This window comes from Pelobates fuscus, chromosome 7 (genome assembly GCF_036172605.1).
Source record: "Pelobates fuscus isolate aPelFus1 chromosome 7, aPelFus1.pri, whole genome shotgun sequence".
Lineage (NCBI taxonomy): Eukaryota > Metazoa > Chordata > Amphibia > Anura > Pelobatidae > Pelobates > Pelobates fuscus.
In genome coordinates this window covers 104762565-104776358 of record NC_086323.1, presented here as the reverse complement: position 1 = coordinate 104776358, position 13794 = coordinate 104762565, and positions in this window count along the sequence as shown.

Genomic DNA, 13794 nt, shown 5'->3' with positions numbered 1-13794 from the left:
CACTCAGATTTACCTCTAACACTCAAATGATAATCGGCTTGTGTAGATATTAGTTGGTCAACTGCCTCAGAACCGGACATTACCTCCTTTGCTTCCCAAGGCCATTGGTCTCCCATGTTAGTACCTCCACACACATAGCAGTTGGTAACATTAAGACTACCGGCAATACTTTCAGCTAGGTCAATGAACAGGTTTTTAGCGTTATGGGGGATCTTATTATCTATACTCATCTCTTCATAAAAGGAATGGTATACTTGATGAGTCTGGGAGGATACCGTATCAGTCTCTATTCCTATAAACAATAATGTCCCAGGATCTAAACCCGTCCCGTATATCTGAAACCCAAATAAATTTCCATACTTATCTAGGAACTTGTCGGGGTTATTAATAAGTATATGGACTGGGTTGCATTCCATAGACTTACAATAAGGGCTAGTCGGCAACTTAGTCACTATCATGTCTTTATCTACTGTCTGTCCCCAAGTCGCCCACCCCACACAAGACCAATATGGACAAAAGTTATAGTCTTTATTTGGGCATCTAGGACTCACATATTTATTTTTACTACTGGGACAAATATATTTATCATTAGACCCATACGTCCTCTCCCATCTAAGATCCCCACATACATTCCACGGTTTTCTACCACTTGATATCGCCTTACATGCATCAAATAGCAGAACACCCGAAGAATGTACGGATTCTAACACCGTCTTATTAATTAGGGTCCCCTGAGGATCTCCATTCCTGAGAGTCAACCAAATTGTACGAGGTTGATACTCTGGACTGAAGCACTTAGGTTCTCCTACTCCTAAATGGCACACACTATAGTCTATATTTAGGTATCTACATCTTGATACCTCTCCTTTACATTCGTATTGTGAATGCCAAATTAGGGTTTGGGAAATATGGTTACCTGTTCTCGTAGTCTTAATGCATACCTCACAGCTAGGAGTGTCGGTACCTCTACCTTCCTGAATATAAAAACACATATAAATAAACACAATCAAAAGCACATCTTTCGCCGTCATCCTCAGTCTTCGTCCGTGCGATGGAACCTCAGCTTCCAGGATGTGAGGGCTGCAGGGAATGGAGTTCTGCTCGTCTTCACAGGTGTCCCTTCGAGACTTTCCTGGCTTATACACTATGTGTTGGTAAGCGGACAGGCTTTATTATGGCCTTCTCACTCACACCTGTAACAATAAAATTTGTAATCCACAATAATTCCTCGTTACTCCGACTGAGTAGTGCGTTTCAACCGGATCTTGCAGGGATTCTCTGGATCTGCTGTAATTTGCCAAGAATCGACTGCTGCTGGTTTAACCCTGGAGTGATGTATCCACGGAGTTACTTCGGCTACTTTTATCGCTGTAGGGGTAGACAAAAGAACAACATAAGGACCTCTCCACTTGGGCCCTAACGGTACATTATTCCACTCTTTAATCCACACTTGGTCTCCTGGATGATAACTATGAACAGGGGGATAAATATTCACAGGTAATCTATCTTGTACCCATTTCTGTACCTCCTCCATAGTCTTACCCAACTCTACAACCTGCTGCCGGGTAATTCCTTCTCCCAACTGACTCAAGTCCCCCCTTAAGTTACCAAGTACGGGAGGTGGTCGCCCATACATGATTTCAAAAGGAGAGAGGCCCATCCTTCTGGTAGGGGTACTGCGGATTCGCAATAAAGCTATGGGTAAGAGAACGTTCCACTTAAGTTGGGTTTCCTGACACATTTTAGCCAACTGGTTCTTTATAGTTCTATTCATTCTCTCTACCTTACCAGAACTCTGGGGTCTATATGCAGTATGAAGCCTCCACTTTATACCAAGCATATGAGTCAGTTGTTGTAGGCACTGATGAACAAAAGCTGGACCATTGTCCGATCCTATAGAACAGGGTAGTCCATATCGGGGTATTATTTCTCGTAGCAGGAATCTTACAACTTCTCCTGCTTTCTCTGTACGAGTAGGACATGCTTCTACCCAGCCTGAATAGGTGCACACAATTACCAACAGGTAACGATGTCCACCCGATTTAGGCATTACTGTAAAGTCTATTTGTAGATCGGACATGGGGAGTCCCCCCATAAACTGGACTCCTGGTGGCTTTACTGGTCCTTGTCTTGCATTATTCTTAGCACACGTTACACATCTGCGTACAATGGCCTGAGTCAAGTTGGACAATCTTGGTATGTAGAAATGTTTCCTGAGAGATTCTTCAGTACTGTCTCTCCCAGAATGTGTCCCGTTGTGATAATTTTGGACAATTTCTACCGCTAGTGATGCTGGTATGACTATTCTTCCATCTTCTAGCTGATACCACTTGTTCTCCAAATACTTTCCCGGTTCAGTCTTTAACCACTCCTCTTCTTGAGCTGTATAAACTGGAGTCCATTGGGACAGTGGAGTTGGTATAAGAGCAGCTATATGCCCCACATACTCCTGTCTTCCTGATTCAGCAGCACGCTTAGCTGCACTATCTGCCATCCGATTTCCCTTGGTTACATCACCATCTCCTCTCAGATGCGCTCGACAATGTATGATACCGACTTCTTTCGGCTCCCACACTGCTTCCAATAGTTGTAGGATTTCAGCTGCGTACTTGATTTCTTTGCCTTCTGAATTCAGTAGTCCTCTTTCTTTATACAAAGCTCCGTGGGCATGAGTGGTTAAAAACGCATACTTAGAGTCCGTATAGATATTTACTCTTAAACCTTCAGCCAATTGTAACGCTCGTGTTAGTGCTATTAATTCTGCCTTTTGTGCTGATGTTCCTTTCGCCAGTGGCCGAGCTTCTATCACCTTGTCTATTGTTGTCACTGCATATCCTGCATAGCGGATCCCTTCTTTCACATAACTACTGCCGTCGGTGTAATATTGAACATCGGGGTTCTGGATGGGAAAATCACGAAGATCTGGTCTACTTGAAAATACTTCATCCATTACTTCCAAACAATCATGTTGACTTTCAGTAGGTTGCGGCAAAAGGGTAGCTGGATTTAAGGTGTTTACAGTCTCTAAATGCACTCTTGGGTTTTCACACAACATTGCTTGATACTTGGTCATACGGCTGTTACTAAACCAATGATTTCCTTTGTAATCCAACAACGTCTGTACTGCATGTGGGACTCGTACATAAAGTTCTTGACCCAGAGTGAGTTTATCGGCTTCAGCTACTAGCAGGGCGGCTGCAGCTACGGCTCTTAGACAAGGTGGAAGTCCGCTGGCCACTGCATCCAGTTGCTTAGACATGTAGGCAACAGGTCTTTGCCATGATCCCAAGTACTGTGTCAATACTCCCACAGCCATTCTTCTTTGCTCGTGTACATATAAGTAGAATGGTCGTGTGTGATCAGGTAGACCTAATGCTGGGGCACTCATCAAAGCCTTCTTCACATCTTCAAATGCCGTTTGCTGTTCTTGGGTCCATAAGAAGGGGTCGTGCTCTGTACCTTTGATGGCTGCGTACAGAGGTTTTGCCAGTATCGCATAGCTGGGAATCCATATCCTACAGAAGCCTGCTGCCCCCAAGAATTCTCGCACTTGTCTTCTATTCTTGGGTATTGGTATTTGGCAGACAGCTTCTTTTCTCTCTGGCCCCATAATCCTTTGACCTTCAGAGATATGGAATCCCAGATACTTGACAGTTGGCAAACACAACTGAGCCTTCTTCCTGGACACCTTGTATCCTGCCTTCCAGAGAATATGTAGTAGATCGTGCGTTGCTTGCTGACATTTTTCTTTTGTAACTGCTGCTATCAACAAGTCATCTACATATTGTAACAATACACATTCTCCTGGGATAGACTCGAAATCCAGTAGATCTTGACTTAGAGCTGAACCAAATAGGGTAGGTGAATTTTTAAACCCTTGGGGCAGTCTTGTCCAAGTCATTTGGCGTTTTGAGCCCGTTACAGCGTTCTCCCATTGGAAAGCGAAAATACATTGGCTTTCTGCGGCAATTCGGAGGCAAAAGAAGGCATCTTTGAGATCTAAGACTGTGAAGTAAGTAGCCCCGCCCGGAATTAAAGCAAGCAGGTTATATGGATTGGGTACAACTGGATGTATGCTAACAACCGCATCATTGACTGCTCTTAAGTCCTGTACAGGTCGATACTCATCTGTACCGGGCTTTTGAACAGGCAGCAATGGGGTGTTCCAGGGGGAAGTACAGAATTTTAGGATACCATACCGTATGAACTTATCCAGATAGGATTGGATGTTCTTCTTAGCCTTCTGCGGAATGTGATATTGTCTTAGGCTCACTGGATAAACCCCATGTTTCAGTTCAATTTTTATTGGTGGAATATTGCGGGCCAGTCCTGGTGGGTTGTTCTCTGCCCAAACTCCTGGTATGTTAAACAATGTCTCATCACTCCTAGGGTTTTGGCTAGTCAACACTGTATAAAGTCGCCACTCTTCTTCCTTTGGTACGGATAAAGTCATAATACCTGAAGTTCCATTAAACTTTAAGGATGTTGTTCCATTTGGTAGGAACGTAATCTGCGCTTGTAATTTTGATAGCATATCACGTCCCAGCAATTGGACTGGACATTCAGGCATATAAAGGAATTGGTGTTTTACTACGTGGCCTCCCAATGTACAGAGTCGACTTTTAAGAACCGGTTTTTCAGCACTTCTTCCAGTTGCTCCTATCACAGTAATAGTCCTTCCAGATGGAGGAGCAACTAGATTAGTCACCACTGAATGTTCAGCACCAGTGTCGATCATGAACGCACTCCTTTTCCCCCCTATTGATACATCGACCATAGGCTCCGCTCGACCAAGGGGGATGGAGCCCGGTCGGTATCAATAGTCCTCCATGACAGTGTCAGCCAATCCTACAAAGTCCCTACCTTCTCTATCGCGGGACCTTTGCGCTGCTGGAATATACCTGTCTTCCCTAACACTTCCTCTGTTCCCATTACTCCCTCTATAACCATTACTCCCTCCGGGGCCTCCTCTACCTCTCGCTCTACCTCTAAAGTTTCCGTAGCCTGCCCTGGGTTGGTCTCTCTCGTACTGCTCTCTTTGCGGACATTCGTTCCTCCAATGCCCTTCTTCCTTGCAATACGCGCATTGATCCCTACTCAAAGGCTCCCTACTCCATCTATTATTGCCTCTATCTGGGCCCCGTTTATCTACGCCTGCGATCGCTACCGCTAGCATATCAGCCTTTTTACGCATCTTGCGCTCTTCCTCTTTCTTACTTTCTGTATCCCTGTTCATATAGACCTTATTTGCTACCTCCATTAGTTGGGTGATGGACATACCTGCAAACCCTTCTAACTTTTGTAGCTTGCGCTTAATATCTCCGTATGCTTGGCTGACAAAGGCGGAGTTAACCATTCGGGAATTGTCTGCGTCTTCCGGATTAAAGGGGGTATACAAGCGGTATGCCTCCAATAATCGGTCATAAAAGACACTGGGCGCTTCATCGCTTTTCTGGATCACCTCAACTGTCTTCGACATGTTAATGGCTTTCTTTCCTCCGGCTTTCATGCCAGCAATTATAGCGTCTCTATAGGCTCTGAGTTGAACCATATCAGCACCATTTACGTTCCAATCGGGATCGGTGTTGGGATAGTGTGTCGCGGCCCATGCTGCTGGATTGGCTTGGTTCAAAGCACGGGCTCTATCCTCTAATGCTTTAATGGCTGCTTGATTTATTCTTGTCCTTTCCTCATTGTTAAATAAAGTCATTAGTAACTGCTGGCAATCAGCCCATGTCGGATTATGCGTCTGTACTATTGAGGTGAACAGATCAGTCATAGCTTGTGGTTTCTCAGTATACGAGGAATTATGGGTCTTCCAGTTTAAAAGATCGGTTGTGGTAAATGGGACATATACGAAGACTGGGTCAGCGTGTGCCATTTGACCTGCGGCATCGATATAAGCTGACCCGGGATTCAGACGAAGAGGCATCTGATAGTGCTTTAATTGTTGGGCACCAGTCAACTGTCGGGTTTGGATGGGGCTACGTAGAGAGGCGTCAGTCATGGGTTCCGGTCGGGGAGAGATAGGGTATGGGGATGTGGGAGGTCGGTTTTGGGAAAAGGTCGTAAATAAAACACTTCGAGCCGAGCTAGATGAAGCTTGACCGGAAGTCTGAAGTGGCGCCAAATCAGGATATTCGTTTCTAATGGGGGTGGATTCTGGTTCCGGAAGGGGAGATTTAGTACGAGGGGGGGTGGATCCTGTACTGGAGGAGGAAGCGGAAGTGGATGAGGGTAATGAGGGGAGGGGTGCAGGACTTCCTGCGTTTGCGTCACTTCTTCTTAACGGAAAGTAAGGGGGCGGCAAAGGGATCTCGGACTCAGGGGGCGTGTCCAAAATGGGCCTAACACCAGTCCTAGTGGACGAGCAAGTCCTAGCTACCATGAGGCGACACTGCTCCTCGTGGCATGTCTGGAGCCATTTTGGCGAGTCATTTACGGCCTGTCTCCAACAGTCAATATAAGGAAACTGGCCGTAAAGTTCAGGCCTACCCGATACAGCCACGTGTAAGCGCTGTACCAGAGTTGGATCCAAACTGCCACGTGGCGGCCATGCCGCAACCAAAGTAGGCCACTCCCTAGTACACAAAGTGACCAAACGTACAGGAGACATCTTTACCCCAAAATCACAAACTTTGAATCCCTTTTTAAAATTCTTAACCATACATCCTAAGGGATCCGGAATCGTTGACTGCGACGCACCCATACTTAACAATGGAACGTCGTCGACAACGAATACTATACACGCGTACTATTCAACAGTCACACCCGTTTCCTCTGGCAACAGCACCACGTGGTACGGTTACCAAGTGAAACGTACACAATAACAATAAACACTCAGGGAATTCCCGTACACACACAGCTGTTACACCAGTCACTATATAATCAATATTATGCCCTTTGGCGTAACTATACAGTCACCCACGCTATAATTCTCTATATACGAATTACCCGTCTATAACACACCCCAGTAACATCGTCTTTTACAAATAGCGGTTACAGTACGGTTAGCATAGGTCAAAGCACAAGTTAAGGTCACAATACAATTATTAGTGGTTATGGTGTTAAACATGCAATGGACGACAATGATTAGTACTTATTATATAATGTCAGTAAATATACAGGGTTATGGTACCGTGCACTATAATACAGCAACACACTATTAACACTCTCGCTAGACGGCTGAGCTCGCGCTATCTAACAAGATATACACTTTACTAAAACAATCGTTAACACATTTACAATTCCCAACTAAACTATTGGCCAGTACCTTGAATGGACTACCTAAAACTATATACACCCGTTTTGGTTAGCCACACTGCCCAATCACCACATATATAGCGAGCTAGAGAACCGAATTTACACAGGCGCCTCTTAGTCGCACTATCAAAAGTCTAGTGGGTTCCAAATTTACACGCCTTCCCACTTAGCCCAGATAGGATGAGAACTAGCGAACCGAATTTACACAGGCGCCGCTTAGTCTCCCGGTCCCTCCGACCTAGCGAACGTAATATACACCCTAGAACGCTAGTCTAGACAAGACACCGGTGTCCGGCTAGGGCTATTTACACCAGGACCCCGCCTGACTAACCAAATCAAACGGTCTGACTAAAGAGCGTTCGATCGAGCGGTGCGCCTTCGCTCCTTCCCTCCGACAGAGGGGGCAGATACACAGATTCAAAACCCCTTTGGGCCTACCGCACAATCGGTATACCCCTAGTGGGTCCTGCCGTCTAAAACAGCAGTTGTCTTACCTCCTCGTTCCTGAACCTGAGTTCACACTCATCGACGGGGACACCCCAGCACTTCTCACGTAGAGGCCGATGATCTCCTGGACAACAGACCAGTGGCGCCGAGACGAAGGGAGGTCCACGCAGAAGTTCAGGGGTGCAGCCGTAGAGAACGTGGGCAAAGATAGACCGTCTCACGCCTCTGCCTCTCAGCTACCGTTGAACGATGAGCTTCCCGGCCAATGCACCAAATGATACCGGAGAAACTGACGGAAGCCAAGCACAGAGAGATGGACACAGGTTTCTTCAGGAAGGAAGAGATTCTTTATTGGATCACCGATCGGGACTCAGAGGGACTAGCGTCACCAAAATACAGCAAAGTCTGAGTACTGAATACATAGAGTACATTCCTTATATAGCACTGTAGCTCCTCCCACAATTAACTACACCCACACATACCCTTAACCTATTTAATAAATAGAGTCTAAACTCATCCATCCGGTCTAACCACGTGGCTCATCTGATACAAAGGAGAGGGACGCGTAATTCCAGTTCTTACATTCCTGCACCTGGTCAGTACAGTGATAACAGTATCTTAGCTACGTGTAATTAACTAACTGATACTACAAACACATATACATACATATGCCTTGTGGCAATCTTAGCCTGCTAAACTTGTATTTTACTGGAATTACATCACAGAACATCAGTCTGCTTTTTTTTTCCTGTGTAATCTAATTGCAGTTGCCTGCCTGCCAGCTTCTGTGTCAGGCTCACAGTGGATATTGTGCCCACTTGCCCAGTGCCACCACTCATATCTGTAATAGACTGAATAGCAGTTAGTTGTCTTCAAGCAGGTGTGTCAGGCCTACAGCGTGTACTCTGCCAACCTCTGCCACTGCACATTGCCACTCATATCTGGTGTCACAATAGCGTGCATTTAAAACCCAAAAACTTTTTTCACTGTTATAGATTGAATAGCAGTTAGTTGTCTCCAAGTGGGTGTCAGGCCTACAGCGTGTACTCTGCCAACCTCTGCCAGTGCACATTGCCACTCATATCTGATGTCACAATAGCGTGCATTTAAAACCAAAAAACTTTTTTCACTGTTATAGATTGAATAGCAGCTACTTGTCTTCAAGCGGGTGTGTCAGGCCTATAGAGTGTACTCTGCCAACCTCTGCCACTGCACAGTGCCACTCATATCTGGTCTCACAGTAGCTTGCACGCATACAGGGCCGGCCTTAGGCATTTAGACGCCCTGTGCGAAAAATCTTCACAGCGCCCTCCCCCTCCCCCCCGTCATCCATGTATGCTGTAATGTTTGTGTTGTCTGTGTATGTGATAGTAGGTGTGATGACTGTGTGTGATATGTATGCTATGTGTGATATTTGTAATGGGTGTATTAACAGTGTGTGATATGCGTGTATTGGTTGTATGTGACACACACACACAGAGTCAGACGGCCATACACACACACAGGAAGACATCCACACACACACAGGCAGACAGTCATACACAGACACACAAAGGCAGACAGTCTCACACACACACACAGACACACACAGGCAGACAGTCATACACACAGACACAGACAGTAATACACACAGACACACACAGAGGCAGACAGTAATACACACAGACACACACAGTCATACACACAGACACACACAGAGGCAGACAGTCATACACACAGATACGGACAGTAATACACACACACAGGCAGACAGTCATACACACAGACAGTAATACACACACACAGGCAGACAGTCATACACACAGACACAGACAGTAATACACACAGGCAGACAGTCATACACTCAGACACACAGAGGCAGACAGTCATACACACACACACAGACAGTAATACACAAACACAGGCAGACAGTCATACACACAGGCAGACAGTCATACACACAGAGGCAGACAGTCACACACACACACACACACAGACAGTAATACACACACACAGGCAGACAGTCATACACACAGACACACACAGGCAGACAGTCATACACACAGAGGCAGACAGTCATATACACAGACACACAGAGGCAGACAGTCACACACACACACACACACACACAGTAATACACACACACAGGCAGACAGTCATACACAGACACACAGAGGCAGACAGTCATATACACAGACACACAGAGGCAGACAGTCACACACACACATACACAGACAGTATAGAGAGAACATGAAGAGTCTCTAGGGGCCAGAAGACTGGGAAGAGAATTCCGAACCCAACTTCCGTGCACCTAGACTGGGTAGTAGGGCATAACCCTGAAATTACAAATATGAAAGAGAGAAATTACACAACCCGGGTGTCTTACAATAAGGCAACCAGATGGGTAGGAGCCCAGTCCAATCTTAAGCTAAACGTAGCAAAAAAACAAAAAACTTTATTAAAGTCTATTAAAAGACTGGGTCAGGATAGTAATAGACAGAGTCCTATAAGGAGAACGATAGCTGCATAGGTAGTCAGCTTACAATAGGCTGATACAATTAGACAGGCCCCTTGCTTAAAGGTCGAGGCAGTATGCCAAGCCATGCAGCAATCCGGGAAACAAAACAGCAGTAGGGACAGGAGGGGGGAGAGAAAAAATAAAGTAAATAATCTCACACACAATTCCCCTAAAGTCCTGTGCTAGCCCTTATTCTCCTAAGTAACACCTTCGTGGGTGTTCTATTCTAAGACTAGACTAAGTCCATACAAATATAGCCCCAGTTGAATCACTAAACGAACATAAGTGCAAAAAAGTGCTGAAGTGCTCAAGTGAGTGAAGGCAGACTGAACCCGACGCGCGTTTCGTCGTAACCGTACGTCGTCATCAGGGGTATCTGAAGGGAGGCTGTCCCCGCGGTTTATTTAAACCGGTATCTCAATTAAGTCCACCTGAGTATCTACCAATCCCGTGTGCTCGGACCATTAGCCGGCTGACGAATGGAACAAAGAGGGGGCGTGGCATGAATATGCAGTTAGTCCAGCCCCTCACGTGTTCGCCGACCAAAAAACAGAGACCTTAGACTGGGAGGATTTAACCCTTAGAGTGCCCAATTGTTTCCACTGAAAATGTAAACTAAGTATCTTATTAAATCACTTAGATATAAATGTGTATAAACAGGAGCCAAGAGCTAGTTTGTAGTATAATTTACACGTATCCGTTATAGCCGGTTTTATAATAACCTGGCAACATAGAAACAGATACTGCATTATCACTAACAAATAACTATAGATTTCCTCCAAGTTTATATAATTAGTCTTAAATTGACAGGGGGTATAGTAGAGCACTCAGAAAAAGGGAGCAAGGTAAACCACAGGTATGCAGGGCATAGTGAGAGTATAATTTGGGGGTAGCCTGGATGTGCCAAAAATAGAAATAATAAAGAAATATATACATATATACAAGCTTGTTATTAAGATAACATTGTTTATCAGAATACGGCAGTACTTTAAATGAATGGAGAGTAAGAGAAGCCCTCATTCAGCCCCATAGGTGAACGTGTTTTAAGATGATAGATCCAGAAAGCTTCTCTCTGTCTAAGTCTCAGATCCCAGTTCCCTTTCCTAGGGGGTTGTGGTATATGCTCAAGACCCATAAATCGAATACCCGCTGAGGAGTGGTTATGGTGTTGGTGTAGGTGTCTTGAGACAGGCGTCTCCAGATGTCGCCTAACTGAGTTGACGTGTTCGCGTATCCTAAGTCTGAAATGGCGAAAGGTCTTTCCCACATACTTAAGACCACAGGAGCAAATCAGCAAGTAAATTACTCCTGTTGTATGACAGTTAAAAAAGGAACGAGGTTTGAACATCTTTGAGTCACCCATGTCAGGGATTGTCTTAGATTGTCTACTAATGAATGGGCATGCACTGCAGTGACCGCATTGGAATGTACCCATAGGTAAGTATTTTTGGAAGTAGCCAGAGGGGGAAGTTGTTGAGAGATGACTAGGTGCTAAAATATCTCTCAAGTTCCTGCCTCTTCTTGCTGTGATCGAAGGGAAGGGTGGCAGGATTTCTTTTAGATGCTTATCAGACTTGAGGATGGGCCAGAATTTTCTAAAAAGATTTGACATAGTATCCCATCCTGCATCAAACGTACCAATGCAGCGTATTGTGTTCTGCTCAGTCTTTCGACTCACATCTGTGATCAGTGTTTCACGTTCAGTCTGGATAGCTCTAAGGTAAGCTATTTTTAGAACCCTATTTGGGTAGCCCTTGGTCTTAAACATATGTCGTAATTCATTCGCCTTAAGTTTGAATTCTTCCATTGTTGAACAATTCCGGCGAAGTCTCAGGTATTGACCTATGGGGATTCCGGACTTAAGCGGTGTGGGGTGATGACTGGTCCAACATAAAAGGTTATTGGAGGCCGTCTTTTTCCTAAATAAGGTTGTATCAATTTTGCCCCCAGACACCTGTAGCGTTAGGTCCAGAAAACAAAGCTTTTGACCTCCCACTTCACTAGTGAAGCGTAAATTGAACTCGTTATTATTCAGCAAATGTACGAATTCCTTGAATTTATCTGATGTGTCTAACCATATCAGAAACACATCATCGATGTATCTTTTCCAGTAAAAAATCTGATCGATGTAAGGTTTCAAAACTGGGTCTAGCTTAATGCATCTCTCCCACCAGCCGAGATGTAGATTGGCATATGAGGGCGCACAAGACGTCCCCATAGCTGTGCCAGTGGTCTGGTGGAAGATTTTGCCATTAAACAAGAAGACATTACGGGTTAAAATAAATTCAAGTAGTTCAGTTACGAAATTCACATAGTGCTCGGGTAGGTCAGTTTCAAGTTTCAACATTTCGCGGGTGTGTTTAATACCAAGGTTGTGGGGAATTGAGCTATATAGGGCCTCCACGTCTAGGCTGCATAGAGTAGCGTTTGGTGGTAGGACGAGATTAGTTAGTAAATTTAGCATTTGTTTCGTATCTCTAAGAAAAGAGGGTAGTTTCTGCACTACTGGAGATAGAATTTTATCAATATAAATGCTAGCATTCTGTGTCAAGTTGTCACAGCCAGAGACAATAGGTCTACCGGTTGGGTCTGTTAGTGATTTGTGCACTTTAGGCAGACAGTAAAAAGTAGATAAAACTGGCTGTTTAGTGCACATAAACCCAAACTCGTCCAAATTGATAAGTTGTTGGTTGACTGCTTTTGTAAGTAGGTTTTTTAACTCAATTTGGTATTGTTGCGTAGGGTCTTTGGCAAGTACACGATAAGTGCTTTCATCAGATAGTAATCTTTCTGCGATTTGAATGTAGTGGTCTTTATTGAGTACCACCACATTCCCCCCCTTATCCGAGGGTTTAAAGATCAGATTCGTATAGCTCTGTAGTTTTTTAAGAGCTAATGCTTCCTGTGAGTTAAGATTACCACTGGGAGATAAGTCAAAATCTGCCACATTTATATTTTCAATTTCCCTGGTTACCATTTCAAGAAATACCTCAAGGTTTTTATAGTCTTGAAAGTGTGGAGTGAACTTACTCTTGGGTTTTAAGTTAGTATATGGGATGTCATGATGTATGGAGCCCTCCCCAGAATTAAGCAATTCAACGAGAGTATCGAGGCACTCTAGGTCTTTAGGTAAGAGGCCCAGACTTTGTGCCTTGATTTCTTTTTGTACTGCATGGTATTTGAATAAAGCCAACTTCCTTACGAACAAATTAACATCCTTAGTCCAGGTGAACTTACTGAATGTTGGGACGGGAACAAATGATAGTCCCTTTTCCAGTATGCTAAGTTCGGTTGTGCTAAGGGTGGTATTGGAGAGGTTAATGATACGCAGAGAAGACTCTTTTATTCCCTGCGTCGTCTCTGACCTCTGCCTCGGTACCTGGTGTGCGGGCCCTGAGTTAGGTCCGCTTGTCTTAACCCTAAAAAATCCACCCCTTTCTTGAGTATGCTTTTGGGTGGATTTCTAGGGGTAGAACCTTGGGATTTTTCTGTTTCCGTGTCTGTTGAGTCATACTCGGATGTACTGAATTGATCAGAATCCACTTTGGATCTCTTTTTAAAGGAGCGGTAGATTCTACCTTGTTCAA